Source organism: Eschrichtius robustus, chromosome 3, assembly GCF_028021215.1.
Source record: "Eschrichtius robustus isolate mEscRob2 chromosome 3, mEscRob2.pri, whole genome shotgun sequence".
Lineage (NCBI taxonomy): Eukaryota > Metazoa > Chordata > Mammalia > Artiodactyla > Eschrichtiidae > Eschrichtius > Eschrichtius robustus.
Window position 1 is genome coordinate 134,106,864 of NC_090826.1, and position 23,722 is coordinate 134,130,585.

At 41.2% G+C, this 23,722-nt stretch overlaps 1 protein-coding gene and 1 pseudogene across 2 annotated transcripts in view; both read right to left on the reverse strand.

Annotated features, from left to right (window-relative positions):
- The window catches only part of ASTN1 (astrotactin 1), a 327,436-nt gene that overhangs the window by 233,969 nt on the left and 69,745 nt on the right, over positions 1-23,722 (reverse strand). The gene's annotated exons all lie outside the window — the stretch shown is intronic.
- The window catches only part of LOC137761730 (casein kinase I pseudogene), a 36,824-nt pseudogene that overhangs the window by 504 nt on the left and 12,598 nt on the right, over positions 1-23,722 (reverse strand).

Below are 23,722 nucleotides of genomic sequence, written 5' to 3' on the forward strand. Positions count from 1 at the left end.
ATCTTCTGGTCCGGGAACCTCTCCGGGAGGCTGTCGATGGGCGTGGCCCGCTTGGTGTCCCGGATATTCTGGTAGCGCTCCTTGAGCGTGCGGGCCTTGAGCCTCTGCCCGCACAGGCTGTCGCACAGGAAGCACGGAAGCACGTAGCCCAGCACCTCCAGGTCATCACAACGGCTCTGGTCCTTGCCCAGGTGAGTGTTGATGCTCATGCAGCACGTCGTGCTCGCAGTACGGGATGTGCTTCTTGGTCTCGGGGTTGATGGACTCCTTGGCTAGGCCGGAGTCAGTCGATGATGTGGATGGCGTTCCCGGCAGCCAAGCCAGGAAGTTCTCCGGCTTTACGTCCCGGTAGATGAGGCCCTTGGTGTGCACGGTACTTCATGCACCTGACCATCTGGATTGCGATCATGAGCACCATTTTGAGCGTGAACGTGTGGTTGCAGGAGTGGAACAGGTCCTCCAGGCCAGACCTGAGCAGCTCCAGCACCACGGCGTTGTAGTGCTTCCCTCACGGGCCGAAGTAGTAGACCTGGCGGACGCCTTCTGCGGCGCTGAGCTGCTCTTAGAAGCTGCACTCCAGGTGCAGCTGCGGCGCCTGGGACTTGATGGGCTCCAACTTGATATAGTTAAGTATTCATTTGTATAGCGATTCTTTTCTAGCCGAAGCTCCCCGAAGTTGCTAACTGGCCGTCTACTCTCCCCAGATCTCTTAAATGACCCTGCCTGTGATTTGGGTTCCAAGAGGTCATGAAGTGAACCGAGATCACCTTCTATTAATGTTAAATGAGCCTGTAAGTGAATGTTGGGCAGCAAATCAAAACCACTGTTAGCAGCTACTCTGAGGAAGTTCCTCTCTTAAAGGACCAGCTGCCCTTTCATAAAAGACCCCTTTTTTCTATGAATAATACATATGATAGTAGGGAAGAAAACGTTTCCATTAAGCAATATCAATTCTCAACACACTGGATATAATCTCTTATGCCTCCATGATTAAAAATTAAACACAAAGTATTATGTTAAAAAACTCCAAAGCTGATTTTTACATCATTCTTACCAGCCTTTCAATATAATTATATTCCAGGGAAAAACAGGCAGGTAGAAAAGAATAAATCAACATATAATCTTCCTTTAAAGTCCTAGCTTATATTTTATGATGTGTACAGGCTGTTCAAAAAAAAAATCAGGTCTGAAATTTTCCACAATGAACATATAGTATATGCCATTATTTTGTTATTTTAAAAGGGAAAATCATGTAAAATATCAGATCTGTTGTATTTTTAGACACAAGAGACTTTCATTGACTGTGCAGGCTTTCATTGACTGTGTGAGTTTCTGTTAACCTATTTCTAGATCTTAAGTCCCTGACAAATAGCTGGTGCTTAATGAATATTTTTCTAAATAAATAAATACTAATATTAAAAATAAAAACTAAGAAGATATTTGAGCTTGGGACAGTTCAATGTTTTGCCAATATTATTGCCTAGTGGATTTCCCCCTCCTCTGCTCCACTTCCCTCTTTACTAAAGAAAGAGCAATTTCAAGGAAACTATCACTGGGAAATAGGAGGATTCTTACTGTTGTCCTTAATTCACTTAGGACAAGCATTCTCATCTTATTTATTTAAGAAAGTCCATGTGAAAGTCATTGAACTCAGAAAAGCATGGGCATCTATCTTCTTAAGCTATGAAAGTAAAAATAATGATAATATATTTAATTACAAGAAAAAATTTGGTTGTATGCATTTCGATCAACATACTCAAATTGATTAAAATTCAAATCACAGGATTTCTAAAGCTGGAAAGATTCTTACATGTGTTGGAATCTAACCCTTCCTTTTTAAAATTGTGGAAGCTGAGGTAGAAGAAGTTAAGTGATTGTCCCAAAGATACAGAACTAGTAAATGGCAGACAGACTTGTTCCCAGGTACCTAATTCCAATTTCAACACATGTTCCATTTCACTTCACTCTACTATAAACCCTTTAGTGTTTTACAGACCGATAATAAAAATTAGTTAATAAAGATGATGATGATAATGAAATTTCACTGTGCTGGAAACAGGGAAATGAGGTCAGTTAGCTGGCATTTGGTGATGCTTTTGTTAAGGCAGAACATCTATTATTTTCCATCTCCCTCTGCATTTAAAAAATATCTATGTACTTTGCTAAAAAAAAAAGCCTTAGGCAACTAAGTATCATTCATTAAAACATTTAAGACAAGTGACAGCTCCTAGTAATACACTTCCAGAACAGAACAAGCAGGATAAAGATAACTTAGCAACTGCATACACATAGAAGTTTTCTACTGACACCCTAATCCCCTGCTGGCCAATTTTTTAAAGTGGGCTTTTATTGTACCATAAAAATGAACAAGCTGAAGCTTTCACATCCGGAGAAAGGTTGGTACCTGCATGGAAAATGTTTTGCCTTCAGGAGTCCAGGATGAGAGAAAACCATTATTACTCCTAGGTAAGGACAACTAACTATGTGATAGAACTGGGTATTGAAATTCCATTTGTGAGTAGCACATAAACTACAGCTTTAGCAAGATGATTCCATTTCTAAGTATAAGATGATTACTGATACAAGGTTGGTCTTGTTACCACTAATATGACTTTGTCTTTTAAAAACCAAAGACCCAGCTTTGGAGAACTATTTGACAGCAGCTATGAAAGCTAGGCACTTGCATCCACTATACACCGGATATTCCACTCATCGGTATATACCTGCCTAAAATGCATTTATATATGAGTCAAAAGACATGCACAGGGCTTCCCTGGTGGCGCAGTGGTTGAGAATCTGCCTGCTAATGCAGGGGACACGGGTTCGAGCCCTGATCTGGGAAGATCCCACATGCCGCGGAGCGGCTGGGCCCGTGGGCCGCAACTACTGAGCCTGCGCGTCTGGAGCCTGTGCTCCGCAACAAGAGAGGCCGTGATAGTGAGAGGCCCGCGCACTGCGATGAAGAGTGGCCCCCGCTTGCCACAACTAGAGAAAGCCCTCGTGCAGAAACGAAGACCCAACACAGCCAAAAATAAACAAATAAATTAATTAATTAAAAAAAAAAAAAAAGACATGCACAGTTCATAGCAGCCCTATTCAAAATAGCCCCAAACTGGAAGCTACTCAAATAGCCATCAAAAATAGGATGGATAAACACATTGTGATATAATCACACAATGGAATACCACTTTGCAGTGATAGTAAACTACAGCTACTCTCAGTAACACGAACAAATTTCTACAAAAACATATTGTAGAGTAAAAGAAGCCACCTACGGGAAACGTTTGCACTGTATGATTCTGTTATATAAAATTTTAAAGTGATCATATTAATCTATGGTGTTACAAATCCAGTTAATGCTTCCCCTGGGGGAGGGGTGGTGACTGGAAAGGGCACAAGGAGGATTTGGGGAGGGTGCTGTTTTCTTTCTTGATCAGGGTCCTGGTTATACAGGGTTGCTATCTTTGTTTAAATGCATTGACCTATACGCTTATGATTTGTAAGTTAATATGAGTTTATGTATATGTCATTTAAAAAATCTGAAGCCCTAAACATTTTCCTATAAAAACATGATAGGGCGAGAGTGACACATTAGTAGAAGCGATGTGCCATCAGTAAGATAAAGAATGACTGCACCCACAGGCAGCCTTCCCTCCCTTGCCCTGTTTTTCCCTCATCATTGCTTATGAAATTGGTCATCAGCCTGCAAATGAGGAACACAAATGTATAAATGTCACAGTCTTATGCAGGAACAAAGGCACTCACTTCTTTTTGCCCCAAGGCATGATTGGGTCTCAGTTTTCATATACTAAAAATGGACCTATTAGGGTAATGTGTTCACGTCTGTCATTTCAAGTTGATTGCTGGCAGTCTGTGTTGTGTGAGATGTGTCCCACTAAGTAGAAATCGGATAAATTCAGGGAACATACATCATTTGGGGACATGGACTAATTGGGCATTTGTCCTTCGTGCTCCATCTGTAAGGTCTATTGAGGGAACAACAGAGGTCTGTCCTCGAGATTTAATAAATGGAGGAAGGAATAAACTTTTAAGTACTTATTGTGAGCCAATACAGTGTTAGGCATTTATATAATCTTCACAGTAGCTTTCAAAGGCAGGTACTATTGGCCTCATTTTACAGAGAAGGAAACAGACTCTGAGAGAGGATGAAGCCTATGCAAGTTATGCTGCTACTAAATAAGGGAAGAGAGATTCAAATTTAGGACCACTGACTCCTCAGGCTGTTTTCATATAGCACAGTTTCAATAGAGGTCAATAGCCCTTTGACAAAATGTCTGCATTCCCTAGAGAAAAGAACCAAAGGGTTCTTTTCAACTCTGCTTTAAGTCTATCCTAATACCAGGGAGTATTCCAAGTGCAAGAAAAAACACAACCACCCTTTTGCCTGAAAAACAGTCTTAAACAGCAGGGGTAGTGAAGGTATAAGTTTTTAATAATTGTCATCACTGGGTCAAAACACTTTCTCAGTCAAGCCCAATATTCTTTCAGAAGTGATGGTATCCAAGGTGTGGATACCTTCCAAAAGGCAGGCCTCAAAAGTTTAGGTATCCACGTTCAATGTGTCTAACTTCCTTTAGACTCAAGAAAGAATCACTCCTAGCACTACAGAACTGGCCAACAACCAAAGAGGAAGAAACCAATGGTGCCACCCCAGAAGACTTCAGAGAAACCGTAAACCAGCTGTATTGCTTTGAGGTATCCGAGCTCCAACTAGGAGCAGGCCTCCCCTGCAAGCTATTCTCTGACCATCACGGCTGATGCTATGACCCAGAATAAACATCTGACTCTCCCTACCTCAGCTTCTCCACACTGCAAAAGGATGATAAGAACTCCTACCTCTCCTTGAAGGTGTTAAAAGAACGAGCTTATATCTGCAGAGAGAAGCACTGTTTAAGTGCTAAGTGACCACCAATGCAGGGAGCCTTGAACAATGCAGATTGGTGTCGGTCTTGCACAGATCACACATGTTCTCACCTCCCAACAGAGAAGGTTTGAGAGTGACCCCCTAGCTCATAATGAGACACAAAAACAAATGGATGATGTGGAGATATATTTGGGGACTAAATGAAGAAATAAGAAAAAAAATTGGAGTGAAATTTGCCAGGCTAAAAGTGACCTACAGTAGCCCTGCCCTTGCATACAAAATCACAGGATGGACATTTGTCCTCTGCATGCTCTCTGGCAGGGTTGGCCGGACTGGGCACTGGGAGAGTTGACTGAACCCACACCAGAGACAGCAGCCACAGAGACTCAATTAAAACTGATCTAACAGGAGAACAGAGAAGAGGATACACTGAGCTACAGAGATGGAGCAGTATAGTAGGTACTCAATGGGTATGCAAAAGTAGTAAAGCAATAGATAAATCAGACTTAATAGCTGGCTCCTGATCAGGTGACTCTCCTCCAGGGCTTCCACCTGTTGGCAAGCATAGGTGAATACTAAGAACAAGCTCCCAGGCTCTGAGTTAGGTCATTTTACGTGTTTATCACACAGTCCTCTCACCAGCCCCTAAAAAGTGGGTATTATCACTTTTCAAGAAATGAGGGTCAAAGTGACAAAGTAACTTGCGTTAAGACAGTGTCGCCATCACTAAAATATAGGTCTGGCTGAGACAGGAGCCCTTGCTCATTAAACTAGGTCCTCCATCTCTCATCACAGTTATTCACTGTGTATACTAGCTCTGAGCAGATCCCCAGGCCGACTCAGTAGGAAATCCAAACCGTGGTACCTGGCTTTGTAATTAAATGGTATGGCCTGTAGTACAGTAACTGATCCAATAAGCATTTGAAGAGGCCCTGCTATGGGCCAGGCTTGTGCTAGATGAGAATAATGCAGAAAAAAGAAGACCCACTCCTTCACCTTGGCAACATCCATTGGCATCCAACAAGCATGGTGCAGCAGCCATTCTGGGCAAGTTCTGCAGCACAGACTTCAGCCACCGTTGGTGAGATGCGTAAGCAATCACAGAGGTTATGGCCCCCTTGAAAGCCATTCTCAAGGAGGCCCTCTGCAAACAGAGGATATTCTTTAGTCTGAGTTTTGACAGTTCTTTATTAATCTCCTGAGGATTATGGCTAAAAACTGCTGCGTATTCTTTTACTTTTAATTACAGTCCTATAGAAGGTTTGATTTTATTTAAAAAAAACAAACTAGTAAAATTATTGCAGAAGAAAAAAAGTTCTTAATAATTTATTCATAATGTTATTAAGACAAAGTCATGTTTTATTGGGCTCTGCGTGTTTCTGTTGTGACACAGAAGTCAATAAGAGGGAGCTTTAGTAATATATAATATCTATGAATATTCTCCATGTATGTTCACCAATGTCTCAGCATCAATAAAGGATTTCGATAATTAAAAAGTTTGATTTTTCTCGATTTAACTATTTCCTACTAAAAAGATGCCACAGACGCTTATACTGACAGCCTCTCATTCCCAGCAAAAGCAACTGCACTTTATGGGGAGAGAGATAGAGTGGAATGAATGTTAGTCCAGGAAGGGGCTCTTGTCTCCATGCTGACGCTAACTGCATATGACCTTGAGGTCTAGGCCCTTCCCTCTTCATCTGTACAATGAAAAGATTTAGATGAGGCAATGCCCACGTCTTCCCCAGCTTTCCAGCTGTGAAATAGCACTCCCCTGGGCCTTATCTTTATCCCTTCTTGATCACCACTACCTTTTGTCCGGTGTCATTTTGAAATGAGTTTCTTGTTTCCCAAATGGGCATTGTTCTTTGACTACTTAGCCTGGCTCACAGAGTTAAGAGGCAGAATGGAGGCCCACTGGCTATGGAGACAAGTGATGGTTCCCTCTCCAACTTGCTGTTTGCCCTTGATCAGGGAGTCACTTAGGAATTCCAGGACCATCATTTCCTCACTGATGGGGGATTATGTGACAATATTTAGCTACCAAGAAGGAGTGAGAGAGGATTAAATAATATGCTTGTATGTGACTTAGCCAATACTTGATGTAACACTGGATACTTGGTAATAATTACCTTTTGAGTCTCACAGAACTCACCTGAAATACCTTCCTGATTCAAGGGCTAAATGGTTCCATAAGACGGTTTAGTTCCTTTTCATTCCCTAAAAGAACTGTGCCACAAACTGAGAGCCTTGATATACCATTGCAAGCATGGATTTCCTTTGCCCTAGCTCCCCAGAATCACTAAACAATCATGATCACTATGTTTTACAGGCTCAAATCATTTTCCCCATATTCCTTTATAGATAGACGCTTATTATGCTGTAAACATAAAGGGAAAATATCCAGTGGGTATTTTGACACTGTTAACACTCCCTCTCGGGGAGACCTTCAAGATGGCAGAGGAGTAAAATGTGGAGATCACCTTCCTCCCCACAAATACATCAGAAATACATCTACATGTGGAATAACTCCTACAGAACACCTACTGAATGCTGGCAGAAGACCTCAGACTTCTCAAAGGCAAGAAACTCCCCACGTGCCTGGGTAGGGCAAAAGAAAAAAGAAAAAACAGAGACAAAAGAATAGGGACGGGACCTGCACATCTGGGAGGGAGCTGTGAAGGAGGAAAAGCTTCCACACTCTAGGAAGCACCTTCACTGGCAGAGATGGGAGGATGGGCGGGGGCGGGGGGAAGCTTCAGAGCCACAGAGGAGAGCACAGCAACGGGTGCAGAGGGCAAACTGGAGAGATTCCCGCACAGAGGATCGGTGCCGACCAGCACTCACCAGCCCGAGAGGCTTGTCTGCTCACCCGCCGGGGCGGGCGGGGGCTGGGAGCTGAGGCTCGGGATTCCGAGGTCAGATCCCAGGGAGAGGACTGGGGTTGGCTGCGTGAACACAGCCTGAAGGGGGCTAGTGCACCACAGCTAGCCGGGAGGGAGTCCGGGAAAAGGTCTGGAGCTGCCTAAGAGGCAAGAGACCATTGTTTTGGAGTGCGCAAGGAGAGGGGATTCAGAGCACCGCCTAAATGAGCTCGAGGTGGGCACGAGCGGTGGCTATCAGCGCAGACACCAGAGACGGGCATGAAACACTAAGGCTGCTGCTGCAGCCACCAAGAAGCCTGTGTGTGAGCACAGGTCACTATCCACACCTCCCCCCCCAGGAGCCTGTGCAGCCCTCCACTGCTAGGATCCCGTGATCCAGGGACAACTTCCCCAGGGAGAATACAGGGCATGCCTCAGGCTGGTGCAATGTCACGCCTGCCTCTGCCGCCGCAGGCTCGCCCTGCACTCTGTACCCCTCCCTCCCCCCCCCCCCCGCCTGAGTGAGCCAGAGCCCCCCCAGTCAACTGCTACTTTAACCCCGTCCTGTCTGGGCAGGGAACAGACGCCCTCAGGCAACCTACATGCAGAGGCGGGGCTAAATCCAAAGCTGAACCACAGGAGCTGTGTGAACAAAGAAGAGAAAGGGAAATCTCTGTGCAACCTCAGGAGCAGCGGTTTAAATCTCCACAATCAACTTGATGTACCCTACATCTGTGGAATACCTGAACAGACAACAAATCATCCCAAAATTGAGGTGGTGGACTTTGGGAGCAACTGTAAACTTGGGGTTGATTTCTGCATCCAATTTTTTTCTGGTTTTATGTTTATCTTAGTTTAGTATTTAGAGTTTATAATCATTGGTAGATTCGTTTATTGATTTTGTTGCTCTCTTTTTTTAATATATATATAGCTATATATATTTTTTTTCCTTTTTCTCTTTTTCTGAGTGTGTATGTGTATGCTTCGTTCTGTGATTTTCTCTGTATAGCTTTGCTTTTACCATTTGTCCTAGGGTTCTGTCTGTCAGTTTTTTTTAATTTGTTTTTTTGTTTCTTTTTTAGTATAGTTTTTAGCGCTTGTTCTCATTGGTGGGTTTGTTCTTTGGTTTGGTTGCTCTTTTTTTCTTTCTTTTTTTTTATTACTTTTTAATTTTTTTTATTTTTAATAATTTTTAAAATTTTTTTATTTTAATAACTTTATTTTATTTTATTTTATTCTCTCTTTCTTTCTTTTTTTCCTCACTTTTGTTCTAAGCTGTGTGGCTGACAGGGTCTTGGTGCTCCGGCCGGGTTGCAGGCCTGTGCCTCTGAGGTGGGAGAGCCAAGTGCAGGACATTGGTCCACCAAAGACCTCCCGGCTCCATGTAATATCAAACAGCGAAAGCTCTCCCAGAGATCACCATCTCAACGCTAAGACCCAGCTCCACTCTACGACCAGCAAGCTACAGTGCTGGACACCTTATGCCAAACAACTAGCAAGACAGGACACAACCCCACCCATTAGCAGAGAGGCTGCCTAAAATCATAATAAGATCACAGACACCCCAAAACACAATACTGGACGTGGTCCTGCCCACCAGAAAGACAAGATCCAGCCTCATCCACCAGAACACAGGCACCAGTCGCCTCCACCAGGAAGCCTACACAACCGACTGAACCAACCTTAGCCACTGGGGGCAGACACCATAAAGAACGGGAACTACGAACCTGCAGCCTGCGAAAAGGAGACCGCAAACACAGTAAGTTAAGCAAAATGAGAAGACAGAGAAACACACAGCAGATGAAGGAGCAAGATAAAAACCCACCAGACCAAACAAATGAAGAGGAAATAGGCAGTCTACCTGAAAAAGAATTCAGAATAATGATAGTAAAGATGATCCAAAATCTTGAAAATAGAATGGAAAAAGTACAAGAAATGTTTAACAAGGACCTAGAAGAACTAAAGAGCAAACAAACAATGATGAACGACACAATAAATGAAATTAAAAATTCTCTAGAAGGAATCAATAGCAGAATAACTGAGGCAGAAGAACAGATAAGTGACGTGGAAGATAAAATAGTGGAAATAACTACTGCAGAGCAGAATTAAAAAAAAAAAATGAAAAGAATTGAGGACAGTCTTAGAGACCTCTGAGACAACATTAAACGCACCAACATTTGAATTATAGGGGTCCCAGAAGGAGAAAAGAAAAAGAAAGGGAATGAGAAGATATCTGAAGAGATTATAGTTGAAAATATCCTTAATATGGGAAAGGAAATAATCAAATCCAGGACGCACAGAGAGTCCCATACAGAATAAATCCATGGAGACAAATGCCAAGATACATGTTAATCAAACTATCAAAAATTAAATACAAAGAAAAAATATTAAAGGCAGCAAGGGGAAAACAACAAATAACATACAAGGGAATCCCCATAAGGTTAACAGCTGATCTTTCAGCAGAAACTCTGCAAGCCACAAGGGAGTGGCAGGACATATTTAAAGTGACAAAAGGGAAAAACCTACAACCAAGATGACTCTCCCCAGCAACGATCTCATTCCGATTTCACGGAGAAATTAAAACCTTTACAGACAAGCAAAAGCTAGGAGAATTTAGCACCACCAAACCAGCTTTACAACAAATGCTAAAGGAACTTCTCTAGGCAGGAAACACAAGGGAAGGAAAAGACCTACAATAACAAACCCAAAACAATTAAGAAAATGGTAATAGGAACATACATATCGATAATTACCTTAAATGTAAATGGATTAAATGCTCTAACCAAAAGACACAGACTGGCTGAATGGATACAAAAACAAGACCGGTATATATGCTGTCTACAAGAGACCAACTTCAGACCTAGGGACACATACAGACTGAAAGCGAGGGGATGGATAAAGATACTCCATGTAAACGCAAATCAAAAGAAAGCTGGAGTAGCAAATCTCATATCAGACAAAATAGACTTTAAAACAAAGAGTATTCCAAGAGACAAAGATGGACACTACATAATGATCAAGGGATCAATCCAAGAAGAAGATAGAACAACTGTAAATATTTATGCACCCAACATAGGAGCACCTCAATACATAATGCAAGTGCTAACAGCCATAAAAGGGGAAATCGACAGTAACACAATCATAGTAGGGGACTTTAACACCCCACTTTCACCAATGGACAGATCATCCAAAATGAAAATAAATAAGGACACACAAGCTTTAAATGATACATTAAACAAGATGGACTTAATTGATATTTATAGGACATTCCATCCAAAAACAACAGAATACACTTTCTTCTCAAGTGCTCATGGAACATTCTCCAGGATAGATCATAACTTGGGTCACAAATCAAGCCTTGGTAAATTTAAGAAAATTGAAATTGTATCAAGTATCTTTTCTGACAGCAATGCTATGAGACTAGATATCAATTACAGGAAAAAATCTGTAAAAACTACAAACACATGGAGACTAAACAATACACTACTAAATAACCAAGAGATCAGTGAAGAAATCAAAGAGGAAATCAAAAAATACCTACAAATAAATGACCATGAGTACACGACAACCCAAAACCTATGGGATGCAGCAAAAGCAGTTCTAAGAGGGAAGTTTATAGCAATACAATCCTACCTCAAGAAACAAGAAACATCTCAAATAAACAACCTAACCTTACACCTAAAGCAATTAAAGAAGAACAAAAAAACCCCAAAGTTAGCAGAAGGAAAGAAATCATAAGATCAGATCAGAAATAAATGAAAAAAGAAATGAAGAAAACAATAGCAAAGATCAATAAAACTAAAAGCTGGTTCTTTGAGAAGATAAAAAAAAAATTGATAAACCATTACCCAGACTCATCAACAAAAAAAGGGAGAAGACTCAAATCAATATAATTAGAAAAGAAAAAGGAGAAGTCACAACAGACACTGCAGAAATGCAAAGGATCATGAGAGATTACTACAAGCAACTATATGCCAATAAAATGCACAACCTGGAAAAAATGGACAAATTCTTAGAAAAGCACAACCTTCCAAGACTGAACCAGGAAGAAATAGAAAATATAAACAGACCAATCACAAGCACTGAAATTGAGACTGTGATTAAAAATCTTCCAAAAAAAAAAAGAAAAAATCTTCCAACAAACAGAAGCCCAGGACCAGATGGCTTCACAGGTGAATTCTATCAAACATTTAGAGAAGAGCTAACACCTATCCTTCCCAAACTCTTCCAAAATATAGCAGAGGGAGAAACACTCCCAAACTCATTCTACGAGGCCACTATCACCCCGATACCAAAACCAGACAAAGATGTCACAAAAAAAGAAAACTACAGGCCACTATCACTGACGAACATAGATGCAAAAATCCTCACCAAACTACTACCAAACAGAATCCAACAGCACATTAAAAGGATCATACACCATGATCAAGTGGGGTTTATCCCAGGAATTCAAGGATTCTTCAATATACTCAAATCAATCAATGTGATAAACCATATTAACCAATTGAAGGAGAAAAACCATATGATTATCTCAATAGATGCAGAAAAAGCTTTCGACAAAATTCAACACCCATTTATGATAAAAAAAAACCCTCCAGAAAGTAGGCATACAGGGAACTTACCTCAACATAATAAAGGCCATATATGAACAAACCCACAGCCAACATCATTCTCAATGGTGAAAAACTGAAACCATTTCCTCTAAGATCAGGAACAATACAAGGTTGTCCACTCTCACCACTATTATTCAACATAGTTTTGGAAGTTTTAGCCACAGAAATCAGAGAGGAAAAAGAAATAAAAGGAATCCAAATTGGAAAAGAAGAAGTAAAGCTGTCACTGTTTGCAGATGACATGATACTATACATAGAGAATCCTAAGGATGCTACCAGAAAACTACTACAGGTAATCAATGAATTTGGTAAAGTAGCAGGATACAAAATTAATGCACAGAAATCTCTTGCATTCCTATACTCTAATGATGAAACATCTGAAAGAGAAATTAAGGAAACACTCCCATTTACAATTGCAACAAAAAGAAGAAAATACCTAGGAATAAACCTACCTAAGGAGACAAAAGACCTGTATGCAGAAAACTATAAGACACTGATGAAAAAATTAAAGATGATACAAACAGATGGAGAGACATACCATTTTCTTGGACTGGAAGAATCAACATTCTGAAAATGTAGTAGCAATCTACAGATTCAGTGCAATCCCTATCAAACTACCAAAGGCATTTTTCACAGAACTAGAACAAAAAATTTCACAATTTTTATGGAAACACAAAAGACCCCGAATAGCCAAAGCAATCTTGAGAAAGAAAAACGCAGGTGGAGGAATCAGGCTCCTGGACTTCAGACTATACTACAAAGTTACAGTAATCATGACAGTATGGTACTGGCACAAAAACAGAATTATAGATCAATGGAACATGATAGAAAGCCCAGAGATAAACCCAAGCACATATGGTCACCTTCTTTTTGATAAAGGAGGCAAGAATATACAATGGAGAAAAGACAGCCTCTTCAATAAGTGGTGCTGGGAAAACTGGACAGCTACATGTAAAAGAATGACATTAGAACACTCCCTAACACCATACACAAAAATAAACTCAAAATGGATTAAAGACGTAAATGTAAGGCCAGACACTATAAAACTCTTAGAGGAAAACATCGGCAGAACACTTTGTGACATAAATCACAACAAGATCCTTTTTGACCCACCTCCTAGAGAAATGGAAATAAAAACAAAAATAAACAAATGTGACCTAATGAAACTAAAAAGCTTTTGCACAGCGAAGGAAACCATAAACAAGACAAAAAGACACCCCTCAGGTTGGGAGAAAACGTTTGCAAACGAGGCAACTGACAAAGGATTAATCTCCAAAATATACAAGCAGCTCATGCAGCTCAATATCAAAAAAACAAACAGCCCAATCCAAAAATGGCCCGAAGACCTAAATACACATTTCTCCAAAGAAGATATACAGATTGCCAACAAACACATGAAAGGATGCTGAACATCACTAATCATTAGAGAAATGCAAATCAAAACTACAATGAGGTATCACCTCACACCGGTCAGAATGGCCATCATCAAAAAATCTACAAACAATAAATGCTGGAGGGGGTGTGGAGAATAGGGAACCCTCCTGCACTGTTGGTGGGAATGTAAATTGGTACAGCCACTATGGAGAACAGTATGGAGGTTCCTTTAAAAACTAAAAATAGAACTACCATACGACCCAGCAATCCCACTACTGGGCATATACCCTGAGAAAGCCATAATTCAAAAAGAGTCATGTACCACAATGTTCATTGCAGCTCTATTTACAATAGCCAGGACATGGAAGCAACCTAAGTGTCCATCGACAGATGAATGGATAAAGAAGATGTGGCACATATATACAATGGAATATTACTCAGCCATAAAAAGAAATGAACTTGAGTTGTTTGTAGTGAGGTGGATGGACCTAGAGTCTGTCATACAGAGTGAAGTAAGTCAGAAAGAGAAAAACAAATACTATATGTTACCACATATATATGGAATCTAAAAAAAAAAAAAAAAAAAAAAAAAATGGTTCTGAAGAACCGAGGGGCAGGACAAGAATAAAGATGCAGACATAGAGAATGGACTTGAGCACACGGGGAGGGGGAAGGGTTAGCTGGGACAAAGTGAGAGAGTGGCATGGACTTATATATACTACCAAGTGTAAAATGGATAGCCAGTGGGAAGCAGCCGCATAGCACAGGGAGATCAGCTCAGTGCTTTGTGACGGAGGGGTGGGATAGGGAGGGTGGAAGGGAGACGCAAGAGGGAGGAGATATGGGGATATATGTATACGTATAATTGATTTACTTTGTTATAAAGCAGAAACTAACACACCATTGTAAAGCAATTATACTCCAATAAAGATGTTAAAAAAGAAAAAAAAAAAAGACTTCCTCTCCACCATAACTAACGTGGTCATCCCACTATAAACTGGAAGAGACAACTTGGCTTCATGGAAAGAACTCACATTTAAGCAAGAAACCAAACTCGTTGAGATGAAAATAATTATTGTTAGCACCAATTGAGAGATTAGTCTATGCCAGCACTGTTCTGAATAATTTTCACTTATCAAGTCCTTTACTCCTGGAGACAACCCTACAAGATTGTTACTATTTTCATGTCTATTTCACCGTGTAAAAAACATGCAGCACAAGGAGGTTAAAAGCTTCAAAATGCCAGATTTCTAGGAATTGGTTCACACCAGATTTAAACCCAAGCAGTTTAGAGTCTGGGCTTTTAATTATGCTACTCTTCAGAGTTGGCAGGATGATCTGAAAGAAGTATGTAGAGAACTGGCCATACTGAAAGCACTCAATGAACAGTAATTTATATTGTTTACATTAAAATAGCTATTTTCTTAAATGTTGTTGCTTTTCCCAACTGATTATGACAGAGATTCATCCTCTGTATTCCTCTTTTCCACCTTCACTTCCCATATTTTTAGTTCCACTGTCCTCACTGCTATCTCAGTCCACAGACACAAGGCTCCATGGCATTCATGTCATCCCAGAGTGAATCTCCTCTCTATCCCATCTTGTAACTTCCCTAGGTCTGGCTTTCAGAGTTCCACTTACTGATCTATCAGCTTACTGTTTGAAATAAAATTCAGAGGAACAAGTCCCTCACCCTTTTCCTTTACTTTCCTCACTCTGTGTACAGCTTCAGCCTCTGATAAACTGGTCACTTGTTTTGTAAGATATGTTAAGATACACCAAAATTTTAGTCTGTGATACCTTACCCTGTTAAAGGGAAGCTTACCCCAAGATTATAGAGTCCTCATTTTCTGCAACTCACTGATCCAGTCACCAAAACACCATCAGCTTATTTGGCTCAGGTAAACATCAAGCTGAATGGTGTTCAAATGACAGCAACAGTGAGGCAGAAAACAGGTCTTATAAGACACCATTCGCAGAAGATAATCATAGTAATTTGCTGTCATCATTCCCTCACAAATCCAGGAAAAGGAGCAGCATTAAATCCCATACAGAAGGCAGACGTTTTGAGACTTGGAGAAGTACATGGTCCACGTGAATTCTGAGAACTGGTGGCAAAGCCAAGAAATAATGAAGTAGCAGATGGCAGGCCATCAGTGGAAAGGTGGACCCTTCCACTACCTCACCTAACCAATTTGAGGTAGCTGGTAGTTTATCTGAAGGCCATTTTCAAATCATGCAGTGCCTTGCTCCTCAAAATGTGGTCCATGGACCAGCTGCATGGATATCACTTGGGAACGTGTTAGAAATGAAGACTCTCAGGTCCCTCCCCAGACCTCCTGAGTCTGAATCTACATTAGAAGCTGGCTATTCCTGAGTGCATTACATATTGAGAAGTTCTGGTGGGGGCTTATAGCTCAGGTTAAGACTGGCAGGCCTGACCTACCTATAAAATAGACTCCATTTTGAAATTTCAATGAATAAGTAAGTACATATGATAGTATAAAAGCAAAATTAAGAAAGGGTAAAAAGTTTTTAAATTGTGCTCAGAATAAAGTTGCAACACTAAAGAAGAGATGGCAAGAGATCTGCATGGAAACCCAATAGAAATATTCCATTTGCTGCTCTGATACACCACCCACTTTTCTTCATCTTGCTCTGTGCCCAGGGAGGCTGACCTGTGTGAGAGCAGAGGAATGAAGAAGGGTGAGATTCCCCAGGGGCCAGCCTTGGGCTGGCCATGTCCCTCAGTGGAGGTCACAGCTCTGTCCCAACAGCCCTCACCATCTCTGGGTTCTAGTAACTGCCTCCTTCTCTTCCCCTTCAGGCCTAAGGCTGGTCACAACACTTCGCTGTTAATAGCCTCTGCATACTGCACTATTCCTTTTTGTACCTTTTAAATGATCCCTTAGTAAATTCTGTAAGACTCAGTTGGAGTATATAACTTGTTCTCTGCTGGGACCCTGATTGATAGATTTAGACAAAACTGTTGGTTCAAAGAAAGAAAGGAGAATTAACCTATCATAGGGGAGGGAACTTAAAATATAAGAATGGTCCAGGGGAAAGAGGGTGCGACAAATTTAATAAGGGCCATGTTCCATCACACTTAAGATGTCACACATAAGAAACATGCTCTTAACATGTTTAATAGCAAGGTTACCCCTCATCTGTTAAGGAATCCTAATTCTCAGAATGGGGTTTCCACTGCATTTCAATCCAGATTCACTATCAAGTACATCCTAGTTGTGTCTTGTCAAAGCAACACCCCTTTAGATGCTCATCTGGCCTGCATCTGCGAAACAGCCTTAGAAGGTAAGTCATCTCCTGAAAGTGTCCCCTCTCCTTCCCTTCTCCCTAAAGTACAGAGTTGATTGCATAAGCCACCTTTCTCCCTGTAAGATCTATCCTTTCACAATCAACTTCTTCAGGTCCCCATTTATTTGTATAGTATGACCCCTATTTTCCAGAAGCTTCCAGAATTAGATATGATCTAATTTCTCTCTGACTCCTTTACATCACAGAATGTCAAATGTGGACACGCATTCGACTATCTGCAAAACCAAATGCGACTCCATTGAGTGGCCCTTGGCCCACACCTCTCCAGAGGGCCCAACTCTACAAGGAGTCAGCATGACCAGCCTGGTCAGGCAAAAAGGCTTTCCTGCAGCTCCTCATCCATCACTGCCACTCACTCAGATGTCAAGCTTATTCCTACCGTATCTTGTCCCTCTATGTAGAATCTCATCTCCAACAACCAGTTCTTAAGTAATTCTATATCACCCAGCATTCAAGGCCCTTAGCAGTCTCACCTTCTTTGTAAAGTCTTCCCTTCAACTTTAAAACATAAAGATGTCTCCCTTATCCAACTCCTTTGGAGCTTGCTTGCTTCTAAGTGAGAACCCAGGGGGTTTCTGTAAGCAGAGCGCATGTGTGCAAACATAAATGGACACACGGGGCAAAATGATTCCAGCATGACTTCTAGGTTCCTGGCTTAAGAGCCTAGGTGGAAGGTATTGTTGTTTACTCATTTCTATAAATTAATTAATTTATTTTTGTCTCTTAGGTCTCCTTTATTCCATAATAGTCCTTCCCTCCTTCTCTCCTCCTTTTTTTATGCCTTTGATTTTTTAGTGACACTCGTGTATGTTCCACATTCTGGGTTTGGCTGATTGTTTTATGTGGTGTCTTTTAATGTGTTCCCTTACTTTTTTTTGTCGTTTTAAAATTTGTAGTGAGATACATACAGCATGAAATTTCACATCTTAACTATTTTTAAGTGGACATTTCCGGGGCATTAAGTACATTCACATTGTTGTACAATCATCACCATCATTCATCTCCAGAATTTTCCTCATCTTCCCAAAGCAAACTTCTGTACCCATTAAACAGTTACCCTCCCTTCCCATTCCCTGCTCCTCTCAGCCCCTAGCAGTGACCACTCTACTTTCTGTTTCTATCAATCTGAATACTCTAGCTACCTCATATAAATGGCATTGCACAGTATTTGTCCTTTGTGACTGGCTTATTTCACATAGCATAACGTCCTCAAGGGTATCCATGTTGTAGCATGTGTCAGAATTTCCTTCTTTCTTAGGCTGAATAATATTCCATTATATGTATATGGCACATTTTATTTATCCATTTATCTCTTGATGGGAACTTGGGTCCTTTCCACCTTTTGGCTACTGTGAATAATGGGTAGTGCCATTTATTGGGGTGGGGAAAACAGAAGGAAGAGGTATGGAAGGTAAAGGGAGAAATGGTGAATCCAGTTTGGGGCATGTTAACTTTCAGTGCCTGTACAAATACTATACATATGGCTTTTGAGTTCAGAAGACCATCTGGACTGGAGGAATAGATTAGCAGTTGTAGGCATTTAGGTAGCAATGGAAACCAAGAGAATAAATGAGATCACCTCTGGAGAACAGGCAGAAGGTCTAAGGCTGAGTGCTGAAGAACTGTGATTTTGAGGTGAGGTAGGGGAGGATGAGCAAGAAAAGGAGACAGAAAATGGGAAGAAATTCAACAGAGCGTGGGGTTATTTGACCCCAAAGAACATCTGGAACAGATAGAGGATATCAGGCCTCATCAGTTTGGTAAAAACTAAGATTGAGAACAGACCTAAGTGAAATTCTTTAAATTATGAATATTGATTTTTCAAATACAGTATGCTACATTTAAAAGTATCTACTTGAAGCTTGCAGAAAATAGGTAGTTAATCTAAGAAACTCATTTGTTCAGGAAATAGTAGAGGAATATAAATACTTACTAGGAAAGTGTGTATAAAATCACCAATGTTACATTTGTGACACATTGTTAGAAGATGTTTGAGACACACCTGATAAAACCCTCAAAGTGGTTTTAAAGGAGATAGATAAATTGTGTTTCACATACACACACATGCACACATACACTATCCCAAGGGACAGACAACTTCACTGCTTTGGATGTGAAAATGCTCTAGGATGGCATTTTCAAACGCCAGAGCTTAGCAGTAAACTATCTATAAAAATCACTGTTGAGCAAGGAATGTGAGACTTAGGTTAGATTTCAGGAAAAGCTCTCTGTGACTGGAAATTGTTTAAAACTTTCAAAATTCTGGAATGCTAATTGGAATCAAGAGACCAGAAAATATCTTCCTCTAACATTGTTTAAAAAGCAAAAACAGGGTTTTCATCTGTCTGGTACTAAGTGCAGGCATGACTCAAGATAAGAAAACAGACTTGAACTCTCATGGTTCCTTCATTTCATAATATTATATGATTCCCCCCACTGTTTTACCACTTTTGGTAGAAGAGCTTTCATCTTTCCAATTTCCAAACTACTAAATTAGATAGCCCGGCCAAGTTTCTCAGACTCACTGATTTTTCCACTTCCTTGAAAAGCTCAGCTGAAGGCATCTTTTATCTTTAATTATACTTGTATTTTCCTCTTACACTACTTATTATAATCCACTTGTTATTTGCCCTCCCTTCTCCATCCTTTCCCTACCTTATTTATCTACCTATAAAACACATTAATATTTGATTCTTTCTCATTGAAGTCTAGTATTTTGAGAACTCAAAGTTGGTAGGTAAATCTGAACCATATATTATAACACGCGTTACTAGGTCATAATTTTATTTCTTTTGGCCAAAGGCCATCACAAGACTTATGGAGGAAAGATAACGTACAAAGAGAACTTTAAAATAAGTTATAAAAATCAAACGAGGACTAAGTTAGAATGAGTTCCTAAGTGTAAAAATATGTAACGTTTCAAGGTTAATTTATTAAAATGAGTCATAAGACCAATTCATCATTATACCCTTTTGGCTGGAGTGTCTAACGTAACATTAACTCTGATTCTGAAATGGCCAGTGAGTAATAGAGGATCAAAAATTGTGCAGGTGTCCCTGACAGGCAAACCTTTTCCAGTGATGTTCTAGAGTAAATATTAGTTTTGATCACCACCCCCCCCCCAGAAATGGTTAGAGTTATTTCTAGATACAAAGCAGGAGGAAATAAATATGCATGACAATGACCCTATTAGATAGGATTTTTTAGATCCATGTTCGATTATACATAAGTTCACAGAGAGTAGATAACTCCTCCAAGTCATACTTTAGTAAATGGCAGAAGTAGAGTCTGGACCTAAGACTGTCACAGCCCAAAGCCCAAGCAGGTACACCACTGTCCGTTTTAGAGAAAAGGAAATGTGAAAGGTCCTCTGATTCCAGATTGCTTCCAATATGGGCTCAACAGACCAGGAAATAAGCCAGTATCTTGTCTTTAATTATGAAGTAGACATAATTTAGAAAAAGATTGCTGTGAAAGCCTGGCTACGTTTGAGAGCAATAAGATCGATCAAGCAAAGTGAAATTCTATGTAACCCTCCTATAACACTTGAAAACACCAGTTTCTATAAAAGCTAGCCTTTTAGGAACAGGGGGCAGGGTATTTCACTCAAAGGTTCTTCAACAAGAAGACTTGGTAGTAGGGAGACTGTTTGTTAATTCATTTTCATTGCAAGCCACTTGATATGAATTAGTTCACTGAATTCTCACAACCACCCTGGCATGATTTTATACTGGAGAGATATAACAGTCAATGGTCAATGTCATTAAGTAAAGGAGCTAAGATTTGGATATAGGGCTGAGTCCCTAGACCAGGTTTGCTCCACCATAAAGCCATGGAGAGAAACAGCACTGAAGACAGCTAAAGCAGTGCTTCTTAACCTTCAGTGTGCATATGAACCCCCCGGCATTTTGTTAAGTCACATGTTTAGTTCACTGGAGCCTTAGAATCTGCATTTCTGAAAGGCCCCCAGCTGATGCTGATGACGCTGGTCTGCAACCACTCTTAAGGATAGAAATGATGAGGTATTTACAAAACAATCCTTACAAGTGTATTCCCAAACAGGGCACTCTTCTGCTAGATGGCTTCAGTGAAACTTTGTGCTTTCTAAAATATTCAATCAGTGCTCTAAGTGATGGGATGGTGATCTTCTCTGCTACAGATGCTAAGATAGAGAGTGGGCGCACATAAAAGATTGGGATGAGAGGTTAAGTGTTCCCCACGTGTATCACCCCAAGCCCTCACCTCAGTTCTACGAACATCTGGTCAACGGCTCGGCAAAGGAAGGATTCCACAAAGCATAAGCCATTCCATTTGTCAGGTAGAATTTTGCTACGTCTCCTGTGGCTGCAGCAGTTCTCAAGTGAGCAGGATCCCATGTGACAGGCCCACATCCATAGTGGGTGCAGCCCTCAGCCAGTGGAGGGGCTGGCCACTTGGAGGTGTTTGGTACAAAGTTGTTTTGCAACCGTTTACTGTGTTCCTCTGCTCTGCTTTACATTTCACTCCTGTTCCCCTGTCCCCTCTCTCCCTCCCTTATAGGAGCCCAATGGCTAGCGACCCTCCTCTATGTCTGCAATCAGGAGTCAAGGCTGCTTCCATGAAATGTTCTCTATTTTAGTGAAAACCAACTTCACAGCAAATTGCTCTGGTTACCACTGGGGTCACTTAGGTGTTGCCTAGTCTGTGGTAATTGCTTTATTTCAGCAGGAAAAAAAAAAAAAACTTATTACCATGTTTTTGCAGCTGACAGTGGCTTTTGTGTAGGTAATCTTTCACATCAAAGGAAGAGGGAATCTGTTGATGACACACACACCAGCTGTTTCCAGAACTGCTCGCCTCTAACCGCCACGCCTCCTCTGCAGGCCAGCTGAGGCCCTGCTCACCAGGAAAGAGTTCCTTGAGGACACTTGGCATTCACCTGTGTCCGGCAGGGGTGGGTGCCACCCAGGCGACAACCAGACTAGGGACACTGACTCAAAGCCAGACGCGGGTAATGAGGTCCAATGGGGGAAATGGCTTCAAACTGCGCTCAATCAATGTTGCCACAATGAGTGGATTTTGCTTCCTCCCAAACAGACAGCTCTATTCTCTTCATCTCACATCCCTAACGCCCTTGGGTTTTAGATTTAGCCTGGGAAGGGGGGTGGAGAAGTAAAGCATGAGGTGCAGACATCCCCCTATTCTAATAAGATAGCTGAGTTACCTTTTATCTCTACTTTTGATGCAGCTTAGACAGTCCCGGGGCAGCCCAGAATCCTTTTCTCTTTTCCCCTTTTCAAGTCAGTCTGTTATCATGCCTAGTGCTTGGCTCATTAATTTCTTTTCCCCTACATCATCTCCTGCTCCTCCCTCTGCAGTGACCTCTCTCCCCTGTGACTGGTTGTGGAGGTTCTCTTTCATTTTCTTTCTAAGGCAATCTTTGTAGAGCTAACTTTAACTCACTGACCAATTCTTTCCCAAGCCCATAAAAGCATCCCATGAAAAGGGACACGCAAGAAGCCTGCAACCCTCCCCTCTCTCCAGCCTTCTCTGCACACACTCAGCCTCTTCCCAGCGATGGCTTGGAAACTGCCTCTTTATCACAAGTTCAGGCTTCGACTCGCATGCAGCAGTCAGTCCGCCATAGAAGAAGAAAAGTCATAACCACTGCACTTCCTCCAAACCAGGCCGTCAACACCTAAGCTTGTTTCCAGCTTCTATGTGGCAGAAAAGAGGCCATTTTCTCCCCAGAACTAAAGAAGATCACATATAATATTAGGACATTCAAGGTTCAGTGAGTAAAGTCTTAGAGAGCCAGGGCCAGCTGGGTGACGCGTGTTGCCATTCATGTTCTGAAACTGGTTGTTTCCCGTGGGAAGCATACATGACAATTCCAGCTGGAAAGAAAGTTTCCCCTGTCATCCTCTTGACCTTGGATTTGTTCTCTTCCATACCTTCCTCTACTACCATCTTGTTTCCTTTGAATGTGCCAGTTCTGGAGCTAGCCTTGTGTGGGTCTTTATTTTTTCTGTCTCCCCACTTCCCATGCACCTACCTGGTTTAAACTCACTTCTTTGCTCTCATTCACATGTGCTCAACCACCACCCTTGTTCCAGAATCTGAGCTCTGCCCTGATACCCGTTTTCAGGCCCTCCCAACCTTGCTGCACTCTCCTAGTTCCGGCTACAGGGTTCATCCATATTCCATCGCATACCCTGCATTAACAGAGTGTATAGACAAGCCCCACCTCATCTCCATAATTATTTAGTGGGTGGAAAGGGAGTGGGGAGTTTCTTAAAGAAACCTAAGAGAGTGAGTTCAATTTAAAAACACATAACTCTCTACATAGCAGGGAATAAACTTGATAGTAAAATTTGATATAGTAAACTAGAGATAGTAAAATTGGTCATATAAATAAGTGTAGTAAGTATTTAGATAAACTCTTAGGGGAACAGCCCCAAAGGATCGATGCCAAGAAATGATGTCTGGGAAGAGACAAGACACCCCCTACCTACCTGAGTTAAATATCATTCAAGGCAAACGTTTTACCTAATAGAACACAAAGGGAGTATAGCTTAGGGATTAAGTGTGTGTGCTTTGGAGCCATACCACCTGGGTTGGTTCCTTACTTTGCAATTACTAGCTGGGAGAGTATGGCAAGTTACTTAATG